This window comes from Amblyraja radiata, chromosome 1, assembly GCF_010909765.2.
Source record: "Amblyraja radiata isolate CabotCenter1 chromosome 1, sAmbRad1.1.pri, whole genome shotgun sequence".
NCBI lineage: Eukaryota > Metazoa > Chordata > Chondrichthyes > Rajiformes > Rajidae > Amblyraja > Amblyraja radiata.
The window spans coordinates 83,955,683-83,982,084 of record NC_045956.1 but is presented as its reverse complement, the minus strand read 5'-3'; the positions used below and the strand labels follow the sequence as shown (position 1 = coordinate 83,982,084).

Here is a 26,402-nt window from a genome sequence, read left to right as displayed (position 1 = left end):
CTGCTTCAATTTAAGATTTTCACCCTGTACTTGTTGATTTCCATGTCCTGAGCCAAACAGTAATTTGCATCTCACATCAACAAGATGTGAAGCCCACTCAATTCCAATGGAGTCACCAACCTTGAGTAAAAAACTCAGTTCAACCAAGTGGTTTCTTCATTTTTCCTTGGAGAGTCATAGAGTGATACAGTGCGGAAACAGGCCCTTTATACCAATGTTCCCACACTGGCCAACACGTCCCAGCTACACTAGTCCCACTTGCCCATGTTTGTTCCATATCCCTCCAGATCTGTCCTATCCATGTACCTGTCTAACTGTTTATTAAACGTTGGGATAGTCCCTGCCTCAACTACCTCCTCTGGCAGCTTGTTCCATTCACCCACCACCCTTTGTGTGAGGAAGTTATCCCTCAGATTTATCTTACATCTTTTCCCCTTCACCTTAAACCTATGGTCCTCGATTCACCTACTATGGGCAAGAAACTCTGTGCATCTACTCGATATATTCCTCTCATGATTTTATACACCTCTATAAGATTACCCCTCATCCTCCTATGCTCCAAGGAATAGAGTCTTTACGTTTTTAATTATCTTTATGTTTTTAATTCATTTCTAGTAGCTAACAGTATTAAGTAAATATTCATTTGAAAGTTTTTTGTAATTATTTCTCACACATATTAAATCACAGTAGATGTCATTTTGCCAGTTCTGAAATATAAAACCACATTCGAGAAATCTCTTTTACATTGAATTAATGCAAATTCCAGTTCCTTGAATGCCTCTGAAGCTCTTTGTCAGAAGCCAATGCTGGGCTCTGATGACAATTAGAATTCTTATGCCAGAATATTTTCACATCCAGCTGTAGGATATAATTAATTATTGACAGTTCCTCAGAACATTTATGTCCAGCATCCCATCTGAAAATACGATACATGTTTTCTTTTAATTATGTACTGAGTGATTTTAAACATAGTACCAGGGTGGTGGTGGTTTATATCTTGCCTTAAGCATGGCACATCAGCAAAGCTTATCTAATAAAGCACCATCATCTGGATATTACAACGTTTTGTACTCTAATGGTTCATTGCAGTTTTCTTGTCCTCTGCTACCACAGCAATGAAGAAACTGCCATTATTTATCAATCTTGCAACAAATAGTCTGACGCTTTAATCCAACGTTTTCTAAAAGAGTCTCAATGGATAGCTTTCGGATGACTTTCTTGGATTACAGTTTTTGACAAGAGTCTTTGTGCTGGCTTTTAATATCTTACTAGACCAAGTGCAGACCCGTTGGGTCTGTTCCCCCAACGTGTGGTTGCGGGGGAGGGGGCGGCAGCATGCGGCGTCACACACACTTACTTCCCCCCCGCACACACGCTAACTACCCTCCTTGATATTATATTAATATTATTAATTTGCTATGTTTACCCCATAACCGCCCTATCCACTGACGCATAGCCCCCAACTCGCACGCGGGTCCAGAGTGGGAGGGGGGGGTAGAGAGTGAGGGCAGAGAGAGAATGGGGAGAGACAGAGAGAAAGGGGCAGAGACAGAAGGGCAAGAGAGAGGGAGAGCGGGTTGGAGGGGAGGAGATGAGGGAGGGTGGGTGAGGGGGGGAGGGGGGGGGAGGGTGAGAAAGATGGGTGGAGAGAGAGAGGGAGGAGAGAGAGGGGGGAGAGAGGGAGAGTATGGCTCTGAGAGGGGGGGAAAGGGAAGGGGAGAGGGGGGGAAGGGAGGGGATGCGGTGAAGGGGGTAGGGGAGGGGTGCAGGGGAGGGGTGTGAAGGGGGGTTATGGGAGGGAGGGTGGGGAGGGCTAGGGGTGTGGAGGAAAGAAGGGGGAGAGAGAGAGGGAGGGGAGAGAGAGAGAGGGGGAGAGAGAGAGAGAGAGAGGGGAGAGAGAGATGGGGAGAGAGAGAGAGGGGGGGAGGAGAAGAGGGAGACAGAGCGAACGAATGCAACCCGTGCGCACGTGTTCAGAATGTTCTGGAAATGAAGCATGCGCGTCTCATGCACGGAAGCTGTCGGCAGCTCTATGGAATTCAGGGGAGGAGCCTGAACCACACACAAACTAACCACCCCCCCCACACACACACACACACACACACACACACACACACACACCCCCACGCACACACACACACACGCACACACGCACACACGCACACACACACACACACACACACACACACACACACACGCACACACGCACACACACACACACACACACACACACACACCGCGGTTCCGATCTAAGCTGTCAATTAATTTATACAGCAAATTAATTTTTTTTAAACTGTCTTTGAAATGTTAAGAATTAGTGATGTTAAGTGAGAAATAATTCAATTCAATTCAATGAAACACAATGGAACCAACAACCTGGCAGACTGGGTGGGCGGGGCCAGGCTGGGTGCGGGTGCGGAGCCAGGAGGCAGTTGGGCCCCAGATGCAAAGGCATTGTGAGGTCAAGGACCCGCTGTGTGTGTGTGTGCGGTTCAGGCTCCTCCCCTGAATTCCATCGAGCTGCCGACAGCTTCCGTGCATGAGACGCGCACGCTTCATTTCCAGAACATTCTGAACGCGTGACGCACGGTTGCATTTCGTTCTCACTGTCTCTCCCCCTCTCTCTCCCCCCCATCTCTCTCTCTCCCGTACGCCCTCAATGCGCCTGCGGGCCGACTGGCCGTTGACGCGCCGGGTCTGTCACGCTGGCTCAAGCCAAAGATCGGCTGTGATTGAGAGAGGGGGGAAGGGGGGGGAGGCTGCTGCGTCGGCCAGGGGGGAGAGAGGGGGGGAGGGGGGTGGAGGGGGGAGGGGGGATGATGAGCCGAGAGGGGGGGGAGGGGAGAGAGTGGCAGGGAGAGAGGGGGGAGGAGAAAGGGGAGAGAGGGGGAGGGGGAGCGAGGCGAGAAGGGGGAAGAATGGGGATGGAGGGAGGGGAAGAGGGGTAGGGGAAGAGAGGGGGAAGAGTGGGGAGGGTGGGGGATGGGTTAGGAGGAGGGGGTGAGAGGGAGGAAAGCGATGGTGGCAGCGGAGCACGCGTCAACCAAACGACATCAGCGTCCTCAATCGAGACTCCGGGGGTGGGGGGAAGGGGTCGTCCGAACGCTCCCGTAGGCGCCTCCCGGCTGCAGGCTGTTCACTGTGCCGGGGAGAGAGAGAGAGAGAGAGAAAGGGAGAGCGAGAACAGGGCCCGCCTGCCGCCCATCAGTCATCGGCCTCAGAGTGAGCCTCAGCCTCAGCAATTTCCAATTCACAGTTGTAGTAAATGCAGAGGTCTTGACCTGACCATGAAGGTCTGTTTTCTGGGGAGGGTGGGGGGGGGGGGGGGGGGAGAGTGTGAGGGCAGAGAGAGAGAGAGGGGAGAGACAGAGAGGGCAGAGACAGAGAGAGGGCAGAGACAGAGAGACTGCTGGCGGGCGTGGGGCGGCTTCTTTTTGGCCCTGGTCACGGCCCTATCCCAAACCCCGGGTTTGGCCCTCACTCCAGCTCCAGGCTCTGCTCCAGCCCAGGCTCTGCTCCAGCCCAGGCAGCAGCCTCCCCACCAGGCGCTGGGCTGCGGACATGGACTCGAGGGAGGCCATGGGCGGGGATCGACCTGGGGATCCCGAGCGAGGCGACGGGCGTCGAGCTGGGCTTGGCCCGCGGCAGTAGCCTCCCCACCAGGCGCCGGACCCGAGCGAGGATGTGGACGGGCGTTGACCCCGAACACGTACGGACCAAGCCCTCTCCCCCTTAGCCAGAAAGATTAAAAGGAGGCGGTGAACCCGGAACAGGGAAAGCAGCAGGGGACACCCATGGTGACCGACAGGGGGAGCATGCGGGAGAGGTAGTTTTGTGGTTAGTCATAGCTGCCGGTCGTGGTGGGGTATGGGACATGCTGGAACTGGTGGTGGACGCGGCAGCAGATGGCTGGAGCTGGAGAAGTGGAGCATAAGGATCAGATGGTGGTGGACGTGGTTCCTTCACAGCCAGCAAGTGTTGGCGGACCTGATGGTATAAGGTGCCATCAAAGTCAACAAGGTAAGATCGTGGTTCTTCAGCCAGGCCAACAACGCTACCCAAATGAGAATGTCCCACGGAGGTTTGTAAACGAACGACTTGGCCCGGTAGTAGGGGTTTAAGTGGTTTGCTGGTCTTGTCATGCGATTGTTTCTGTATATCGTGTTTCTCCTGGATACACTTCTGGATTGTAGTTGGCTTTAGCACCTGTGGCACCAGCTTCTGCTGGGCAATCGGAATTGGAGGTCTCGTTGCCCTGGACATCAGACGCTGGGCCGGCAAGCCCAGGATTCCGTCTCTAGAAATGTTCCTGAGGGTTAAGAGGTCGAGATACACATCTGACTTGGCAAGTAGGGCGCCTTCCATTAGCTATCCCACTTCTGACACTATGTAAATAGTGAAAATCCACAATCTGAAGTTCAAGATTATCTTTAATCAGTATCCATATTATAACGGTACAGCAGGTCGTTAGTTGTTAGTACATCGTGACCGCTTCCAAGACTGACTAATGTAGGAAGTGGGTGTTAGTATGAATCATACAGTAGGGTGGGGTTAGTGATGCTATTCTACTTTGATTGGCTTTCATGCATAAACCAACCTACAGATATGATATGATATGTTGTACCAGTTGGCATGTCGTTTCTTAAATGCAGGTACCCGTACGTATGACAAAAAAACAAATATTGAAATTGGCACATCTTTGAAGAGGCTAATATTCATTGCCCATTTTTATTTGTGCCTGAGAAGGTGGTGATAAACCATCTTCTTGACCTTCTGTAATCTACCTGATGCTGCTTCTCCCCCAAATCTTTTAGTGTTAGTCCCATGAGCAACAAACATGCTGTTATCACGATACTTTCAATCCAATGGGGGTGGTCTCATAATAACCCTATTACAGATTTTGATTAACCCCATACATAACACCTCTTCGCAGCTTGTCCCAGCTTTGCAGAGAGCAATTCCAAATAGACCAAATCTCCCAGCAACCCTGAAGCTTTTACCCCAGCTTTTATCCCATACCCTAAGTCCTAGCCTCTCCAATTCCTTCCTGTTTATCATACTGATAACCCGTCATTAATGATAACCAAAATGGCTCAATAATCAGCTAACCAGATATACATAAGTGTGCTTTACATTTCCCATCTATCAGCAACAAAAGATGATGATGTTTCTTCCGAGAATCTTGTCAAGCATCCTGAGTTTTCATGGGCATAACTTCACAAGTTCTAGCTGAGGAGTCTTCACCTCCCAAGTTTTCGTGGGCGCGAATGCCCTCCATCCGTGTTACTGCCCAGTCTTCCATCGCTTTCCACAGTCGAACCTAACCTTGAAATTAAACTTGGGACAAAGCAAGTTACCATCATGCACTCGTGCTTTCCCATACATCCGCAATACTATCCCTATTTGAACCTATTATATTACTAGATCCCCATTCCTATTCTATTCCCTAATATACTCTTTATTATTCTAGGATCGACACTAATTAGCCTTCTTCATACCCACACGATGTTATAATATGTATATCTGATGACGGGTAATCATATAAATTTCAGCTGGGTTCAGTCCAGATTTCCCTCCAGGCCTGACTCTAATTTAAAGCAAACCATGATAATTGTTCCAATTTAACCAAATTCAGTCTCAGCCTTCAATTTACTATTTCAAAATTCAATGCCCATTTCACCTTTCTCATTCCACAGCATTGTAGCCGATAATACAATTCCATTCCAATTCCTGTGGAATTCCCAGCTGTTCAAATTTAAACAATCAATTTCCTTTGCTATTAATTTTATCCTAAATTCCCAATCAAGACTGCCAAATCCAGGGACAATTTCTTTCCACCTTGATAATAGAAGCTGCTTTACCATCAAGGGTTAAACAATTCAAATTCATCGGGCAAATACGCATCGGCTCTGCTATTCCCAATACAATTCAAGTTTCCCCCTACAGTTAACCAAGTCTTTCCTCCACTACCTCTTCTTATTTATGTAAGCACTCCTCACTATGACAACTCGTTACTATGTTGATTCTCTTCCATGTTGGCTTCGTTCTTTATTAGCTTTTTACTATGTTGGCTTCATTCTCTGTCAAGGGGTTCTCGCTTGTACTAGTTCTTAACTACTGAATAATTCCTTAGTCCGGTCTCTTAAAGGGAAGTCCTGCTGCTCACAGTTCCTCTTTTGACCATTTCCAATTCCACTCCAATTCCAATTTCAATTCCCATTTTAATTTTCAATTTTAATTCCCATTTTAATATTCAAGTTCAATTCCCATTTTAATCCCAATTTTAATTCCAACTCTCGTATTCCCTAAATAATTCCATGTTGCCAGAACTTCCCAAGTTCCATCCTTCTTGATGCCCTTTTCACTCCTTTCCATCTTTGTCTGTCTTGAGGATGAGATAATAACCATATAACAATTACAGCACGGAAACAGGCCATCTCGACCCCTCTAGTCCGTGCCGAAAATCAATATCAGTTAATAATCAAATTCCAATTATTCCTGTCAGATTCCACAAGTCTATTCCAAATTTCAAAATGTTAAAAGTCCCTCCAATTCATCACCATACAATTTCGAGACCGAATCCAAAATTTATAAATTTATTTCTAATGCCAATAATTTAGACGCGATTCAGGTATTTTACTCCAAACCACAGAGGAATGTTTTTTATTTGAAGTCTTTCCCTTAAAGTGAGGCTTGTCCCAGAAGTCGTTTTAGGTCGTTGGTGATGTTTCTTTCAAAGATGATTAAAGTGTTCCTTATTCATCTTTCTTTTCTTTCTCCAATAGCTAGATGATATTAAAGTTGGGCACTAGGGTAGGTCCTTTTCTTCTTCTTTTCTGATGGTAGTTTCAGTTACTAGTGAGTAGGGATACTGAGGAGCATATTACTCTGCCTGCTGGCCCACCGAAATGTCTTAAAGGGGCAGGACAGTATCAGTTCTTCCTCCTGGTCACCTGTTTCTGGGGATCTACCTTTTGCTGTCTTCTTCCCGTTCTTAAGGGTCTGTGCATTCTTTTACCTCACCCCATAGATAGCCTCTCATTGATATACTGTCCTGCAGGCACAAACTCAGCAACACATTAATTCAATATCTTCTTTCCCCACTCCCATTCCTCCTGCACGGTAAGTTTGTTTCTTCTCTCCCTAGTGCCATTTCCATTCCTTAGTTGCCTTCCCTTTTCACGCTAGCTACTATGATTCCCTGTCTTACTTCTTCCTTTTAGTGAGGGTTTCTTTGAGAGTCGGATTCATAGAAACATAGAAACATAGAAAATAGGTGCAGGAGTAGGCCATTCGGCCCTTTTGGGAACATGAGAGTTCTGTGAGGAATACTGTGGCTCTAGCTCTACTCCGAAGAATTCTGCACACCCTGGCATATAATAAATATCTCTCCCTTCAAGATGTGCAGATCCTGTTTCACTCGTACCGAATTTAACCGATTTAGTTTTCGTTGGCACCTCCTCTTTAATAGCCGTTTCAGTAGTCTCCCTTCCAAAAGATGACACTCTCTCCTTCTCCTGCTCCTGCTCCTGCTGTTAGCTTACTAATTCTCCCTGTCCCAGCTCTGAAATGTCCTAAGAAGGATCAGTTCTATCGTTTTCTCCTATTCCCAATTTACAAGCCGCCATTCTTAGGGTGGACAGCAAAACAATTTATTTGAAGAAGGGTTTCGACCTGAAACATTGCCTATTTCCTTCACTCCATGGATGCTGCCTCATCCGCTGAGTTTCTTCAGTATTTTTGTCTACCTTTGATTTTCCAGCATCAGCAGTTCCTTCTTAAACAAAACAATATCTTTATTTATTTTTCTTTTAGTGAAGAATATCCTCCAAATCCCAATTAACTTGTTTCCTTCCTCATTATTCCCATATTTTTTAATGATCGTCTCTATATAGTTTATCCCTATTAAAGACTTTATTCCCCCCAACGGCCAAAGTTTGTCTTTCAAAATTGCATTTAATTTCCCCGATAATCTTCTCAGTCTATCAGCTTCATTTGGAAGCTCCCCGCAAATTATCCTTATCGGGCTTTCCAATCTGTTTGATCGATCCTTCTCAGAGAAATTCCCCATTTTCGGAACAATGGTCGAAACACAAATTACAAAATAAAGGTTTCAGACACTAACACCTCTTTCAATCACTCCTCCTCTCATACTCCAGGGTCAAAGGAATCTCTCCCACACAATGGTCAACGGTCTTTCCGATTCACATTTACTCTAGCAATCACTTCCTTTCAACTTTCTCCCAGTCACTCCTATTCAATCACTCCTGTTCAATTATTCAAACCACTCGCTCCTATTCAGTCTCTCTCCCAACTCTCTTATCTGTTAAATCACAATCACTGCATTCAATTCCAAACATTCAAACAAAGGATCTCAATCCAAGTCTAACTCCTACTCGCAGTCTCTCAAGCAGCAATCTCTCTCTCACTCAATTAACTTTAAGTTGGCACAAACAGATTAACCCAAACCATGCTAACAAGACTATAATTAAGAATGAAAATATTCCCTCGATTATCAATAACCCAAAACACACTCCAATATAAACTATAAGCATCCAGTAAACCCCACTCTAATTAATCTTCCTCGTGGCGCATTCAATCAGCAGGATCACTCCTCCCCCAATGCAGCGATCGAAGGAGTACAACCCCTGAGCAAACCACCCCGATTCAGATTCTTACAAAACAATCTTAAACAAATACGAACATTTAACTTAAACACACTTTTACTTCAAGTTTCTAAATCCGTAAACACTTGCAAAAGCAGCAACACAAATAACGGTCTGCGGACTTGACACGATCTAAATCTTCACTTTTAATTACTCCAGGTTTCTTTACTTACATAGAATATTTACAAAATCCGGATCCTTCAACAATACAAGAAGCTATATTTTTGCAATTTACAAAATGATTTAAAGCACTAGCTCACAATTCACGAACACTCGATCTCGATGCGGCGTCACGCTGTTATCACGCAGTGAACCTCTCCCTCTGATACGGAAGATTTTCCCCTTCCTAGTTTACTCTTTGCTGAGGGATACTACTCCTTAAATGATTACTTTTCCTCCCGAATGTTACTATCCCTCTGCTAAGACTGGACTTCTATAGGGGGACCTCTATCCCTCCTCTCTAAATTCGAAAGAATTAGGGGTACCCTTCACTATTCGTCTTGTAAGGAGGCTCTTGTCTCTCAGGTACTTTTCGCTATCAGGTTCTAATCAACAATCGACCAGAGGATTACTATTCACTGTTGATCAGCCACTGTTCGGAATCGATCACAGACATGCACCAACTCCGAAGTTCTAAATACAGGAATTCAAATCTTCAATATGAACTTCTGTATTTGAAAATTTGGCTTTGCAAATATAGACTCGAACTCAAACTCCTAATTTTAGTGCATATCTCTCTTACTACGGCCCTCGAATCAACTAAAATTGGCCAGTTGAATTCTTGAACGGACTGGAGTATTCCAGCCAATCTATACTCTGTCCATCCAAGCCCAGTACTTTCTCGAGGTTCTTCGTCCATCACTTCAGGGAGAGATTCAGATACCTTCAGGCAGACACACCTCTCTGCTGGGTACCGAGGATCCAGCGCCTAGCCGCTTCGCGCTGTGAGTTATCGATGCTGTTTTTCAGAGCGCACCTTTTCAATTCACGCTCCCGGCAATGATCCGATCGAAGACGAGACCTGTATTTTAATACCCCACCAATTTGGATAACAAGTCTAACGCTGGGTCACCCCTCCCCCGATGAAGCACGTTTGGCTCTCGTTAACACAGCTGCAGTCTGCCAACTACGACCAAAGTTTTGGGCCCCTAACCAAGGAAAGGGCCTCCTAACCCAATCCCAGCAGGACCTCTAACCCCACCCTGGTTTTATGGGCCGCCAACCCAAAGGTGTGCTAACCACTCTGCCGTGCTTGCTAGACTGTTCTAATGATCTCGATTAGACCCTTTCCCAAGCCCGCAAATGATCGATCTGCTCCGACTCACTAATGGCAGAAAATTGATGCGAAAATTGCACCGTGGGCCCAATTTCTGCACTCGCGATCGAAACAGCTCAACACCCTTGATCGCAAACTTGTGTTTGGGCATCTTTTGAGATCTTGGATGAGCCCCCAATGTAAATTGCACGTTTCTAAGCTTCCCCCCCCAGTCAAGTCTCAGTAAAAACACTGAATCAAGCACTTGAAACAACTACATTTTATTTTAATAAAATCGTGTTACAGTTCAACTACTGTACCTATCCCACCGCGGGTTCGATCCCCGTGTCTGCCTGTTCAAGCCCTCTAGGCCTCGCTCAGACAGACACTCCAGAAGCTCACGCAGTCCCAAGCGCTCTCCCAGAAGATCAACGTTGGACCTCGTGGTAGCGGACTTTTATATGTCCCGGGACCTCAAGGTGCCGAACCACATGGGGGTGGTCTCATAATAACCCTATTACAGATATCGATTAACCCCATACATAACAGAGTTCCCTAACCCAATAATACAGCAGCGTAATACATTGTATTCAAAATGGACTTCGTAAGGAAGCCAACCTAGAAACATTTACCCGAATCTGCCAGAAACCCAGACAAGGCTCAATGCCTCATCCAATCAACACTTGGCAAAGCAGAACTCTGCAACATTATTTACAACTATTTACAAGGTGTATGTGTGGTTTGTAGCCATCCAATCCATTCTATGCATTTTGCACCTAATTGACAGGGTTTGCAGATGTTCTCATTCTTTGCTTGCAAATTGTATCTAAACTCCAGACACACTGGCACCTCTTCACAGCTTGTCCCAGCTCTGCAGAGAGCAATTCCAAATAGACCAAATCTCCCAGCAACCCTGAAGCTTTTACCCCATTTTGAAGTCCGAGCGTCTCCAATTTAGCCAGGATTAACACGTTTATATGTTCTTGTATGGTTGGTGTCAAGTTTCCATCTCCAGCTGCATGCAGAGTATTCAAGGTGAATCACAGAAAGGACTGATGTCATGTGAACTAAAGGAAGCTGGCCTCAGGCAAGTGGTTGTGGGCGGCTCCATCTCCAGTTAAGTTTTGATAACAATCCAGCAGTTCTCGTGATCTGTTTTTCTGGCGTTAACCCACAAATTACCAAATTTACTTCATTAAATTTAATATCTTACCTTTATTTGAAATCTGATCTCTAGGTTCCAAACAATAACAACAAGACTACCATACTTTTAAGCAAAACACAAAGTGCTTGAGGAACTTAGCAGGTCAGGGAACATCAGTGGACAGGCAACGTTTCAAATAGATTAGAGTAGAGGGGAGAAAGCTGGAAAGAAGGTGATAATGGGACAAAACATGGAAAATGATTGATGGATACAGATGAAGGGGGTTTAACTGGCAGATGGGTGGACAAATGCGAGGCTAGAGAAGCAAAAGAAACAAAGGCTGGCAGATTAGGAGAGGCTAGGAGTGAAATGTAAATCCAGAGGGTGGGAAAGGGCGTGGGGGGAAAGAAAGAGTGGAGATGAAAGGGAAAAGAGGAATGAGGATGGGAGATGAGGAGAACAGGAGGGAAAAGGAGCAGAGTGACTGGATGGGGTGGGAGATGGTAGAAATGGGTGTGCACTGGGATGGATTGAAGGGCACGCAGGGAATAGAGACCGTGCAGGCTTCAATGTTCATACAGTTGGGTTGTAAGTTACCCAAGTGGAATTTGAGTTGGTGCCTTCGGTTTGTGTGTGGCCTCAATGTGCAATGGAGGAGGCTAGGGACAATAAAGTTGCACTATGAATGGAAAGGGGAGTTAAAGGTTAGCATCTGTGAGAACCAGCCGGTCTTGGCGAACAAAGCTCAAGTATTTAGCAAAATACCTAGTCCATGTTTTGCCGTGGTAAAGGCCACATCAGGAGCACAAATGCAATAGATGAGGTTTGAAGAGATGAATGTGAACCTCTGTCTCACCTGAAAGGGCTGCAATGACCCCTGGATGGATATGAGGAAGCAGGTGTGTGGACAGGTGTTATATCTGTTGCGGTTGCAGAGGAAAATATCTGGGGAGGGGGCAGGTTGGGTGGTAAGAGATAAGTGAACCAAGGAGTTTCGGAGGGAGTGGACTCTAGACAGTAGTAAGAGGTGGGGACGGAAAGATGTGACAGGTTGTGAGCTCATGTTGAAGTAGGAAGAAACATTGGAGAATGATGTATTGGATGCAGAGGCTGGTGGGGTGAACGGTGTGTACCAGGGGAATTCTATCCTTGTTCTATCTGGGTGGAGGGGGGGGCAAGAGCAGAACTGTGGGGCAACAAGTGACACAGGTGAGGGATTCATCCACAACAGCAAAGGGGGGGAAACCAGATTTACTGAAGAAAGAAGCTAGAGTGAGGCTACGCATAAACAGGTGGAACAGCGCCTCACTCCGATGTGCATCCATTTCATCCACGATCATCCACTCTGATCCTTCCCTCCTGTCTGTACACTCATCTCCCATCCTTGAGTCTCTCATTCCTCCTCTTTGGTCTTTATCTCATGTTCATAAAACATGACCAAAATGAGGCTATTCGGCCCATTGAGTCTGCTCTGCCATTCAGTCATGGCTGATCTATCTTTCCCAATCCTATTCTACTGCCTTCATGGCATCAACTTGGCAATGAATTCCACAGATTCGACACCCTCTGGCCAAAAAGAAGTCCTCATCTCCTTTCTAAAGATACATCATTTTATTCTGAGGCTGTTCCCTCTGGTTTTACTCTCCCACCAGTGGGAACGTTCTTTCCACATTCACTCTATCTCGGCTTTTCATTATTCGGTAATTTTTCAATGACATCCCTCTGTATTCTTTTCACATCTAGCCTTTGGCACTTACTCCACTCATTTGCCAATCAAACTCCCCTCACCTGTATCACCTGAAGAAGGGTTTCGGCCTGAAACGTTGCCTATTTCCTTCGCTCCATAGATGTTGCTGCACCCGTTGAGTTTCTCCAGCATTTTTGTGTACCTTCCACCTATCACTAACCTGTTCATTTCCTCCACAGATGCTGCCTGACCCACAGAGATCCTCCAGTACTTATGTTTTGCTCAAGGTTCCAACATGTGCAGGTCCAACACTATTAACCTACATCCCTGCACTGTCACCAGCCTAGTTTTCACAGCAGTCTCTCACAGTATCTCAGCAAACCGTTGTTTTGCCAATGCAAAATGCAAAGATGTATTTTGTTGTGCAGTGAGGATAATGTCACTGAGAATTGCATGAGCTGAAATTATTAAACCGACACAATGCAATCTATATAGTAATTAATCTTATGGAATAATTGATACCAGTTCAGAGAATAATAAATTAAACTGAAGGAAAGATTGCATTACATGTTAATTTTTAGGCCTCATTCTGGTACACAGATATGCTCCATTGCAGCTGTTGGTATATTAGCAACAGTCTAGTGTACAGTGCCTTAGACAGTAGCCAGTGATCAGGGATATGGTGACACATCCCCTGATGCTAGAGTATGCTCCTCTATCTATTTGGCATATAGTTAGACATGAGGATAAAACATTGTCTAACAGCTGCTTTATAACTTGAGCTTGCATTTTCTTATTTTTCCGTTCCTTCTCAGGCAGGACCCAAAAATGTCTTCCACATAATCAGAAAAATAATTTAGTGTCACTGATAATTCAGGATGTTACTGAAGTTTTTGTGTGGCGTGAATCATTGTCCAGACTATATTTATGTTGTCTCGTGAAGGTCCGGATTTTATTAGCCGGTAAAGTGCATTTATGCGCATCACTACTTTTATCGCTCTTAGCGAGTGATGTCCTTTTTTTAAACCGGGTCAAAGCCCAGGAGGCAGATTTCAGGGATCATTTCTCAGAGGGGCCAGTAAACAGAATCCTGTTTGAATCGCACCTCCCGTCAGATGGTTCTGGAGCTGTGTCAACAAGCCATTAAAACACCTCCTTCCCGACCATCTGTCAGGAATTAAAATCCAGATGGTGGCAGGCTGTCTGCAAAGAAAGTATATTTAACAATTGAAAATGTTGTTGCACGCTTTAATTATATTATGACCCTCTCTTGGAATCCAAAGCTTTTCTAAAATTACATTCAGTATCAAGATGCAACCAAGTGTAATGGTTTCAGGATGGAAAACCCAAATAAATTCTAGAATTTGGGGAGAGGTTAAAGGAAATTGTATCCTGTTCCAAAGTTATTGAGAGGACACATTCCCTTCATCTATCACTTTGGTTTTCTGACAGTTCACATGTAAGTCACTCTATAATCAGACGGTATTGAAGATAGAAATCTAATGGCTTTATAATCACAATGGACGAAAGAATGAAATTGCACTTCACAATGAATTACTTCTGAAGTCGCTGAGCTTTAGATCAATAAACGTGGCAGATAGCCGGAGCTAGCAGAGGAGATTCACCAAGATATTGCCTGAACTGGAGCAATATGGTTACAAGGAGAGACTCGATAAAATGGGTTACTTTTCCATGGAGCAGAGGATGCCGAAGGAATGGGGGGGACCTGATGGAGTCATATAAAATTGGGGATGGATATGGTAGATGGTTAAAATCTTTTCTCCATGTTTGGGATGTCAAAGACAAGGGGAGACAGGTTTAAAGTGAGAGGTGGGAGGTTTATAGGGGATCTGAGGGGAAATCTTTCAACACAGAGGGTGTTTGTAATCTGGAGTTCACTGCATGAAGGGGTGGTGGAGGCAGATACTCACACAACATCTCGGCAAACATTTGGACAAGTACTTGAAACTCCGAGGCATAGCAGGCAAAGGACCTATAGCAGGTAAATAGGATTAGGGTCAATGAGCAGCATTGACATAATGGGTCAAAATACTTGTTTCTATGCCATACAACTCAATGACTCCCAAGTCATTGACAATTAGTGCAGACCTACTACAACACCACACAGATAGCACTGAGGCAGATAACCAAATATTTAGCTTGAATTATATTTGTTGTTGAATGTTTTCGGAAGAATAGTTAGCTCTTCCAGATATGCCTTGCAATCTTTAATGAGGGTCTGTTATCGATTAGGATGGACAGAAATGGACAAACATTCTTCAGGTCAGGCAGCATCTGTGTTAACTTTTCAGGTCTGAGACTCTTCATCATAACAGGGAAAGACTGGTCTAAGTTGTTTTCTTTCTTTCATTGTTCTGGTGAAAGGTCTCAGACCTGTTTCTCTTGCCACGGATGCTGCCCGACCCGCTGAGTTTTTCAGCATTTTCTGTTTCTGGTACTAAACAATGACCTGGCATTACCACAGGAAGGACTGTGGTTCACCAGGCAGCCAAAGCCAGGGAGGGGATTTAAAACGGATGCCTCTTGTTTTCAATTAAGCTGACTATTTGCTGGAAACATGGAGATTATTCCACTGGAATAACAAAGTCAAGAGAGCTAGAATCTAAACTCTTCCCTCCACATCATAAATAAACATTCAGCAGGGTTTTAAGATGGTAAACTCGGTAACATTGTTGAATGCCTACAGATGATGCATAAGCACTTCTTCTTGGTAACGATTGCAGTTGTATGACACAAAATATACTTGAAGATTGAGGACTCAAAGCAGATTTGTTTTGGTCACCATCTTATAGGAAATATGTTGTCAAGCTGGAAAGGGTGTAGAGAAGATTTAGGGGGATGTTCCTAGGACTCAAGGGCCTGAGCTGTAGGCAGAGGTTGAGCAGGTAAGGACTTTATTCCTTATAGCGCAGGAGGATGAGGGGCGATCTTATAAAGGTGTCCAAAATCATGAGAGAAATAGATCGGGTAAATACATAGTCCTTTGCTCAGTCTAGGGGAATCAAGAATCAGGTAACCTTTTTACACAAAGGGTGGTGGGTGTATGGAACAAGCTGCAGGAGGAGGTAGTTGAGACAGTTACTATCATAACGTTTAATAAGTAATTGTATAGGTATATGGCTAGGTTAGATTTAGAGGGTTATGGGTCAAAGGCGACCATGTGGGACTAGTGTATATGGGGTATGTTGGTTGGCATGGGCAAGTTGGCCAAAGCACCTGTTTCCACGCAGTATGACTATAACTATGATTGTTGCCCAGGTCTTGTTGTGGAGGCCGTGACTGAACAATTACAGATAAAGATGAATCCAGCAATTATCAGGAGCTCACCTCTCCCATCACCCATTTTACATTCGGCAGGAAATTCATTGATGAAGCAGCTGAAGATAGCAGTACCAAAAGTGTTGCCCCAAGGATCTCTTGCAGCAGGTGCAGATCCATCTGGCTTTCATCAACCATCTTCTTCACGTCACATATTCCTTCTGTCACTGGCAATTTCCTCTTGGTCTATAATTTGAGTTAGATTGTTTGTCGGTACACTTGGTTGGATGCCATGGGCAGTTACCTGACCTCTGGAATTTAAGTTATCGCCCTGTGACCAAGCTATAGTGAGGTCTGGAACTAAGCAGCTTGTGCTACATTACTGAGAAAGTTATTGGTGAATAATTACTGCTTGGTTGTCCCTTTCCGTTGGGATACGAGGATTAAAATTGACTAGAGTGCATTTTCCCATTAACACCGAACCAACCTTCTATAATGGAGAGTAGTAAGGGCATGATGAACTACTTAAACAAAAATGGATCTTTTCCCACAAAACTGTTCTTTATCAACACAACACAACTAGACTGTGGCTGGGAGCCCATAGATTTGGTTGAGTCTACTGCATCCAATCAATATAACATGGTGGATCAAACCGGCGGCCAAGGATAGCACAACATTAGCACGAGTCTGGGATCTTGGCCCTCTCCTTGATGCAACTGAAAGAAAGGTGTAAGAACCTTGTGTGAAGTACCAGGGGACGAGCAATGAGTGAGCGGAAGTTTATTGACAATACAGACACCTCCCCGGCTTACATAAACTTGCACATTAGTAAGTAATTCTTTAAGCCCTCTGCTTTATTTCCGAGTTGGACATCTCGGTTGTCTCGGTAGCAGTGCGCTACTTCTATTGGATGTGGCTGTTTCCGCAAGCAAGTCAGCTGTTCCCGTGGATACTCCGATAAGGTATCCGTGTTGGAGCTGCCACATGGTCTTCGCATCAGAGCTGCCAGGTGGTTTAGTTTAGTTTTAGTTTAGAGATACAGTGCAGAAACAGGCCCTTTGGCCCACCGAGACCGCAGCAACCAGAGATCCCCGCACACTAGCACCATCTTACACACTAGGGACAACTTACAATTTTATCAAACCCAAATACCCGACAAACCTGTACATCTTTGGAATGTGGGAGGAAACCGGAGCACCGGACCCACATAGTCGCAAGGAGAACCTACAAACTCTGTAAAGACAGCACTCGAGGTCAGGATTGAACCCGGGTCTCTGGTGTTGAAAGGCAGCAACTCTACCGCTGTGCCACTGTGCTGCCCATGTGGTCTCCGCATCAAATAGTACATTTGCAGTGGCACATCCGTTTCTGACTTGCGTAACATATGATTAACGCAAGGATATGCGGGACCCTTACACAGGTCCGGAAGCATCTGTATTAAGATGCATACTAAAATCAGGTTGTGCTATGAAGTCTGGTATCCATGCAAGGCTGTTCTTTTGTTTTCACTGACCTTGGAAAATTCAGAAGAAAAATTATGATTCTCTGCTTGATCTTTGTCACTCTCTTGAGTTGATTTAGAGGAAGGATCCTTATATTGGCTTGAGGTGTCCAGAAATCTTCACACTGCCTCACTACATATTAACACCCGATGCTTAATGCCCTGTTCTCTTCCACAGTTGGAGAAGGTTAATTATAATCATGCTAATTGAAAGGCAAAGGCCCAAAAGTTAGATTGACTAGGGCTTTTATTACAGCTCTGCTCTATTGATTTAACCCATTGTTAAATAATTCAATTGCAACCATTTCTGAATCAAATCATGGCAACTAGGAAATATAACCAGGCAATTCTGATTTGTGAGTCACCCTTGAGGTGGCAAGGTCATGGGAGGTCGGGATGTGGCTGGGTGGGTTGGGGGTCAATGTTTTATTCAATCTAGGTTTTGCACAAGTGGGTTGAGAAAGATAGTGAATGTCTGATATTGGTTGATTTGATTCCTTCCTGATTCATGGAGTCATACAGCATGGAAACAGGGCCTTTGGCCAACTTGCTCTTGCTAACTAAGATGCCTAATCTGCATCAGTCCCAACTGCCTGCATTTTAGCCCATATCTCTCTAAATCTTTCCTATCCAGGTACCTGTTCAAATATATTTAAAATGTTGGAATAGTACCAGCCTCAACCACCCCCACTGGCAGTTCATTTCATATACCTACCACCCTCTGTGTGAAAAAAATTCCCCTCAGATTCCTATTAAATCTTTTCCCACTCACCTTAAGCCTATGTCCCCTGATTCCTGATTCCCCTGCTCTGGGCAAAAGACTGTGCATCGATCCAATCTATTCCCTACATGATCTTATACACCTCTATAAGGTCACTCCTCATCCTCCTGCGCATCTCTGCACCTCTGCTTCTCCATCTTATTGTCATGAACGCCGGTCAAACTGCTGCTGAACTGTTGATGTTACTTTCTTGGGTCACCATTGGAGGGCATTTCATCACAGCAAAATTGTGGGGATGCAATTACTCCAGAATGTTTTGCCCAATCTACCCAGTATTTAGAATTATTTTAATGCACTTCTCAATAGTAGAGGATCTGGCACGGGCTTCATTAGGACTTTTGATCACATTGGGGACCCTCTAGAAGTTGGTCTTCCTACTTGCACTACTCTCGTCATTGCTTTGACCAGCACTATTAGTCTGAAATCGAGGATATATGGACTTTCACCATGATGCGAGGCAAGTTTAGTTTGGATAGGACAGCATTCCTACAAAACGTCTTTGCCAAACCATAACCACTTGATTTAGGTATGTTGTAAAGCGTACCTGAAGCGTCGCTGAAAATCTGTCGCTGCGGGTGTGCGCGATTTTGGCGCCGTTTAGAGGGGGGCGGGTTTAAAACACGATTTTCCTTAGGCTGTTCAAATCGAGGATGTTCAGCCTAGTTAATTATTAACGAAAAATCGCTGGAAGATTCCGTCGCTTTAGCTATTATTACTTTTAAGGGCTTTATCTAATTGTTATGGTAGTTTAAAAATTAACCTCTAAATCCGCGACCGCCGGCAACGGGCCGGATCTCATACAGGGGACAACAGGAAGGTAGGCTGTTTATTTTTACATTAAAAAGGGCTTCTTAAGATCCCTTTATACAAAGTTTAATGTTGCGAGTAGCTAATTTGGGCCCCATTATATCCCGCAGTATTTTTCTGGGCATTTGAGGGCACAAATCTACCGCAATGTGAACGTTCTAAACCAGCGCGTTCACAGGATCTCACTAGAAAGCTGATTTAAATGGACTTTAATTTACAGCAATTGAACACTAAATTCCTTCCATTTGGCCTATAAATTAATGTAAATGAGATTTAAAAATCATGTTTTATTGTGAATTATTTGTGAATATTATTTGGACACTTAGGCTATTTAAAAATGTTAATCATTTATTAAGAAATGGATAGATGTTTAGATCTAGTAATTGAAGTTTGAAATTAGCTACAATTGGGTAACTAACTAATTATATGCTTTAATTTCAGGTCATCCAAGTAAGATTATTTTATATTTGTTTCAGAATGCTTCAATCTATGATAACTGAAAATTTCATTCAGTTCTCTTAATTTTTAAGAAGATTATGGGCTTTTGACTGTCCACGATCACAGCTTTTTTGTTATGTCCATAGAAAATCAATAGGGAACAAGATGTTAATTTCCGAGTATGAAAATGGCCATAACTTTTTAAATACTTGAGATATGAATGTGAATTAGGTGTCAAATTAAACTTCTTTTTATGCTTTATCTGATGGGATAAATTGTAGACTTGATTTTTAAAATCTCAAAATTTTGTAACATTGCTACTTGATTGTGAATTGCACTAATACATTCCAGAAGAGTAGCAGCAGAAGGATGTCATAGAGTCATGCAGCACGGATAAAGGCCCTTGTCCTAATTTCCCATGCCGACTAAGATGTTCCATCAACACTACTCACACCCGCCTGCGATTGTCCCACATCCCTTTAAACCTTTCCTATCCATGTACTTGTCCAAATGTATTTTAAATGTTGTTATACTACCTGCCTCAACTACCTCCTCTGGCAGCTTGTTCCATATACCCACCACCCGCTGTAAGTTGCTCTCAAGTTCCTTTAAATCTTCCCACTCTCACCTTAAACCAAATATCCTCTGCTTCATGATTCCCCTACTCTGGGTAAAAGACTCTGTACATTCACCCAATCTATTCCCATCATGATTTTTTTATACCTCTATAAGATCACAACTCATCCTACTGTGTTCCAAGGAATAAAGTCCTAACCTGCCAAACCTCTCCTTATATCTCAGGCCCTCAAGTCCTGGCAACATACTCGTAAATCTTCAACTTAACAACATTCTTCCTATAGCAGGGTGACCAAAACTGAACATGTTTAGGGGAACACACTTGTGCATAGGTGTCCCCCTGCCCTGTCTGGCCTTTATTTCCTATTTCCTTCAGCTACTTTATCCTAATCCTCTTGTGCTTCCAAAATAAGAAATACAAATAAATAATTGTACATAATTCCTTGGCAAGGGCACAATTAAAGATGGATCAATGGAGTATAATTGTATATTATTTGGATATATTTCTGGCCAAATATTCATCAACATTTATTTGATTCTCTTTCAAATGTATGTTGCCATGAGTAAATTGCATCCAGCCAATGAATATTAATGCTGTTATATATGAGATAACATTTAGTTCATTTTCATATGCATAAGTATGGGGACGTCTGTGCACAAGTATGGTGAGGATCATTGTACATGTACATGTATGGCAATAGAAATCCTTCTTGCAGCAGCGTCACAAACACATAGATATATAATTGATACACACAGATACATACACTCTATAAGACAGTTAGAAGAAAAAGACTGCACAACAAGACATTAGCATAAAACACAATTCGAAAATAAGTCCATGATAGTACAAGAGGAGGTCTTAATGTTTCTTTTCCAATGTAAGATTAGAGTTGTGCAACTGAGGATTGCAGGAAAAGAAATGTTCCTGAACTATTCTGGTAGTGTGGGATTTAATGCTTCTGTGTCTCCTGCCCGACAGCAGCAGTGAGAAGAGGTTATAGACGATGTTGGGGCTCCTTGATGATAGATACTGCCTTCTCAAGGCCGTGCCTTGTGTGAATGTTTTCGATGGTGGAGTGGTGTGTATCCGTGGTGGACTGAGCTGAGTCCACCTCTCTCTGGAGCCTCTTTGCCAGGGATATGGGAAATGAATCCATTCTACAGAACTATCTAATTACAATCATGACAAGTGGTGTAGCAAAATTAAAGGAGAAATGTGATTAATCCTGACAGGAAATAAGATTTATGACTGCCTTAAACAAAAATTGAAGTTTTGCAATTGGTGATGTAATGGTGATAAGGGCACTGTTATTATTTAGGTCTCCAGAGCTACTTCTATTCAATGATTCCCTCCTGGAAAGTTCTTATGTGGGAATTGGTTGAAGGCTGAATCTGATTTGGTTATGAAGCCCCAGTGATTGCACAGCCTGGTCTCACTTTTATCTTGGTTCAAACCAAGAATGGCAATGTTGCGAAGGTCAAGAATTGGGCTGTCCATAAAATATAGGAGCAGAATTAGGCCATTCAACCCATTGCATCTACTCTGCCATTTAATCATGGCTGTTCGATTTTTCCCTCCCAACCCCATTCTCCTGTCTTCTTCTCCCTATAATTGTCAAAACCCTTCTTGTATCTTAGTATGAGTTAATGACGTCAGAATACAAAGAGAACTGTTGAAAGTTCAAAAAACAGCCATAAATAAAAATTCAAAAATTCTATCTGTCTGGTTTTAGATGGACTGTTAGAATTTATGATAGATGATAGATGATAAAATCACCTTTCTTCAGATAGATTGCGTGTGAATTCATCCACTTCAAATGTCATGTGGCGGGATGTTTGCCTGATCAAAGCTATGCACATTAACAGGTTAAATCTTTGACAGATGGAATAACTAAGCATAGCTAGAAAAATGATTACCCACGTAGAATGATTAAAGTAGACAGCCGGAGACTGGGTTTCTGGGCAGGCAGGTCACTTGCTTGATGAATGAGAAGGCTTAGAGTTGTTGAGATATGTTAAAGTTCAAACAGAGTACAAACCCTGTGTAGAAACCTAGTGTATTCACATGATTTCATTCACATCGTTAGCCAATGATCGCTCTTTTGGGAGAATTTAAAAGAGCAAGTCACCAAAAGATCCACCTGATCTCAAGATAGAAAATAAGCCAGAATATCTGTTTCAATCCTCAAATGACGATTGACAAAGTAGATAATACATTTGACACTGATTTTTTTTTTCCAATCGTGTAATCCTCATCTCCCAGGTGTGTTACTGGAAAAGAGCCCATCATTTTTTTTGCACAATCACAAAATTGTCAGGAATTATGTAGGATAGATATATTGTTAGGTGAATTGGTTATTCCTTTAGTTCCATTACCTACGATCCATTTTATAAAAATTATACATCACAATTAAATTATTTAGAATAACAATTCTCTGCTGAGTGGCAAAATTTGCTGTTATTCCTGATCTCATTAAAGGGGCTGTCCCACTGCGGCGACCTAATCTGCGAGTTTAGACGAGTTTCCCCTCAACTCAAACTCGCAGCATGGTCAACATGTGGTCCTAGGAGGTCATATGAGGTCACTAGAACTCTCCTCCATGCTCGAGGGCAGTTCCCGAATACTCGTGGCCTCAGCTAGGTCGCGGAAAAATTTTCAGCATGTTGAAACATTTTCCGAGAGTAAAATTTGGTCGGCAGGGTTCTTTTTGACTCGTAGTGCGGAGTGGAGTGGGGTTGCTATGTAGTTACAGGCAGTCGAGGGCAGCCGTAGGCAATCTCCTTCGTTGACCGGGCATTTTGATTGGCTCATTGGAGTTTTCAGGACCAGGCAAAACCGACCGGTAGGTAAAATGCCTGCTAAACTTTATTATACTTCTTAAAAGTATCTCCACTCCTTCTCCCCCTCTTTCCCCCCCCCCCCCCCTTCTCTCTCCTTCTCTCCCCTTCTCTCCCCCTCTCTCTCCTTCTCTCCCCCTCATCCCTCCGCGCTCTCTAAAGGACTTACCATACACTGTGGCAGCCGTTTACCTTCCTCTTCATCGTGGGTGTGAGTTTCAGGCAGCGCTCCCTCGCTTTCCCTGACCCTCGCCTTTGCGATGTGTTTGTGTGTGTGTGTTTGTTCGGTCGATCCAGCTCGCAGTTTCAACGCGGACGGTCGATCCAGCTCGAGGTTTTCCAGGCGAGTGCCCTAGAGCTTGAAGGTCGAAGGCACTCTTCTTAACTCGCGGATTAGGTCGCCGCAGTGGGACAGCTCCTTAACACTCCACATGGTCATATTAAAACTTTAGGCATTAATCAGATCAGGATTAGAGAATTAGAACGTGACTAGTAGCTCTCTGTTCATCCACGTAATACTCACAATCATAACTCTTCTTGATCCATATGGTATATATTTATTCCTGAACATTCTCCAACATCTTCATACTTAAATCCTGGGGGCCTGTGTTGTAACAGGGCCTCGTGTGATGTAATCCAGTCACAGGACCAAAAATAACAACTTGGAAAACTTTGACAGCCAGAAAAATGTTGCTTCCATTCAACCACCCTCCCAACAACACCCACACTGGCCACCCCCGTTTAAAATCTTAAACCAAAACATTCAAACCAATGGAACAATTAAGAAAGACGTGAAAATTATGGGGAATTTTTTTAAGTTAGAACAATTTTAAGCAATTAAAACTTTTAAAGAATGCAATTCATTCGAGAGAAAAAAAGATTCCTCAAACCTGCACTTTGTTGCAGAGAGTTTTGCCTCTCCATGGAAATAAATGAGCTCCCTCTTTTTGCACCAAGCTCAGTGGGTAGATTGTCAGAATATGTCAATCAGTCTGAAGAAGAGTCCCGACCCAAATCGTCACCTATCCGTTTTCTCAAGAGTTGTTGCCTGACCTGTTGAGTTATTTTGGCACTTTGTGTCTTCTTTTGTAAACCAGCAGCTGCAGTTCCGTATGTCTCCATTGTGAGAATGTACTGTATACAGGGGAAAGACAGTGGCTTTAGCCTCTGCAACTGCAGTGAAGGACAACCAGTAGGTTTTGAACATTAACATTCACATACAAATCTTGAAACCTCCTGACACTTACGTGGGTAAATGTCAGCTGGCATCTTCTATCAAGTTATGGTCCATAACACATGCTTTAACTAGACTTAAAATTTAATTTCCGCTGATCAATGTCTCTCTCCTTATGTTGTAGTGAATTAGAAAACATGGACATGAAAATTCACCTGCGCCATTTTTGTGGCATTAAATGGAGTTGCCAATCTCCCTAATGGCATTTAAAAAGCTTTTAGAAAAAAATAACAAAATGCTTTAGGGACAATTCAAAAACAATGCTAGCTGGCAGGTCTTAAGAGTTGTATATCCAGCTGTGGTAGTGCATTTTATGACAACTCTTTCCTCAGGGAATACCACAATACAACCGGCAGTCTTTTAGCTGCTAGGTAGTCATAGAATCATAGAGTCATACAACAAGGAAATAGGCCTTTCAACCCCACTTGCCCTGCCAACCATCTACACTAGTCCCACCTGGCCGCGTTCAGCTCCTATCCCTCAAAGTCTTTCATATCCATGTACCTGTCCAAATGTTCTCGTTATAGTAGCAAGTTTTGGCAAGGTTTGAGTGCACACAAGCTTTTCACCGTACCTCGGTACACATGACAATAAACTAAACTAACTAACACTGGGAGGAGACATGGCATGATCCTCCCAGAGGAGACCTCACCGTGTACACAAGAGGCAGCCTCCTTGTGCAGAGGACATTGCAGGTAAGAAGTTGCCAAGGAGGTGCCTGTAGGGCTTGTCCCACTTTCCCGAGTTATTCACAAATTTTCCCGAGTTTTCCCCTTGATTCAAACTTGCAGAATGTTCGTAATGGGTCCGTAGGAGTCCGTAGATATGTCGTAGTGGCTTGTTATGCCAGCCGTAGGTACTCGGGGCATCAGGTAAGTCGGGACATTTTTTCCAGCCTGATAAAACATGTACACGAGTAAAAAAATAATCGGGAGGAAGCCCCGAGTACCTACGACTGGCATAACGAGCCGTTACGATATATCTACGGACTCCTACAGCTTCCTACGGACCCGTTACGAACATTCTGTGAGTTTGAATCAATGGGAAAACTCGGGAGAATTCGTGAATAACTCAGAAAAATTTGTGTATAACTCCAGAAAGTGGGACAGGCCCTTTTAGATAGAAAATAGGTGCAGGAAGAGGCCATTCGGCCCTTCAAGCCAGCACTGCCATTCATTGTGATCATGGCTGATCGTCCCCTATTTTGTCATGAGTGCACTGCAGCCAAATGCTCCTTGCTGATACAAAAGACATATCCACCAAGAATCAAAAATCCATGATTTTGATTTTTTTTTTAAATTCTGTAAAGCTAGGTGTGGCAGCAGAGAAAGTTTGCAAGGACACTGAGGCAAGGCTTCCAAAGGGGAGGGGGGGGTGAATCTAAATTTGACCTGATGCAGTACACATACGAACTGGAACTTAAGGATTTCAAAGGTCACAGACAAAACGTAAAATGCAAACCTCAAATGGTTGCCCTAGTATCCAAAAACATCCAGCTGTTTCTTCAGCCCTCTTCACACAGTTAAACAGCCAGAATAGCAGTGGACATTATGCAAAGTGAGAAGTGGTTCTGTGTACATCAGATCAGAAATCCCACCACTTGCCACATTTTCCCATCTCCTCTCCTGTCTGCTTTCCGCAACAAAACCTCCCAGATCAGAAATCTATGCCACATTTAGAGTATTGTGTTCATTTTTGGTCATCCTGTTATAAGAACAATGTTGTTAAGCTGGAAAGGGTGCAGAGAAGATTTATGAGGATGTTGCCATGACTCGAGGGCCTGGGCTACAGGGAGAGGTTGGGCTGGCTAGGATTTTATACCTTGGAACATAAGAGGATGAGGGATGATCTTATGGAGGTGTACAAGATCAAGAGAGGATAGATGAATCAATGACACTTTATTATCACATGTACCTAGGCACAGTAACATTCTTTGTTTTTGCATACAATCTGGTTAAATCACACAGCAGACTTCGCCTAGGCAGTACACGAAGAGTCACCACATTTTTGGCTCCGACAAAGTTTCAAAAGTTCTTACCTTCTCGCAGCGGCGAACCAGGCCTGCCGCCGCAAGTGTTCACACGCGGCCCACCGGGTCCCTCTTCATTGTTGGCAGCGTGGCCCACCGGGACCCTCTGGAAGGGGTCAGGGAGGAGGGAAAGAAGGGAAATGGGGCAGGGGTGGGGGATGAGCATA

The 26,402-nt window shown here is 43.9% G+C and overlaps 1 protein-coding gene across 2 annotated transcripts in view; it reads left to right on the top strand.

Moving 5' to 3' along the window:
* The window catches only part of fam184b (family with sequence similarity 184 member B), a 232,613-nt gene that overhangs the window by 126,851 nt on the left and 79,360 nt on the right, over window positions 1-26,402 (top strand). The window lies entirely within an intron of this gene.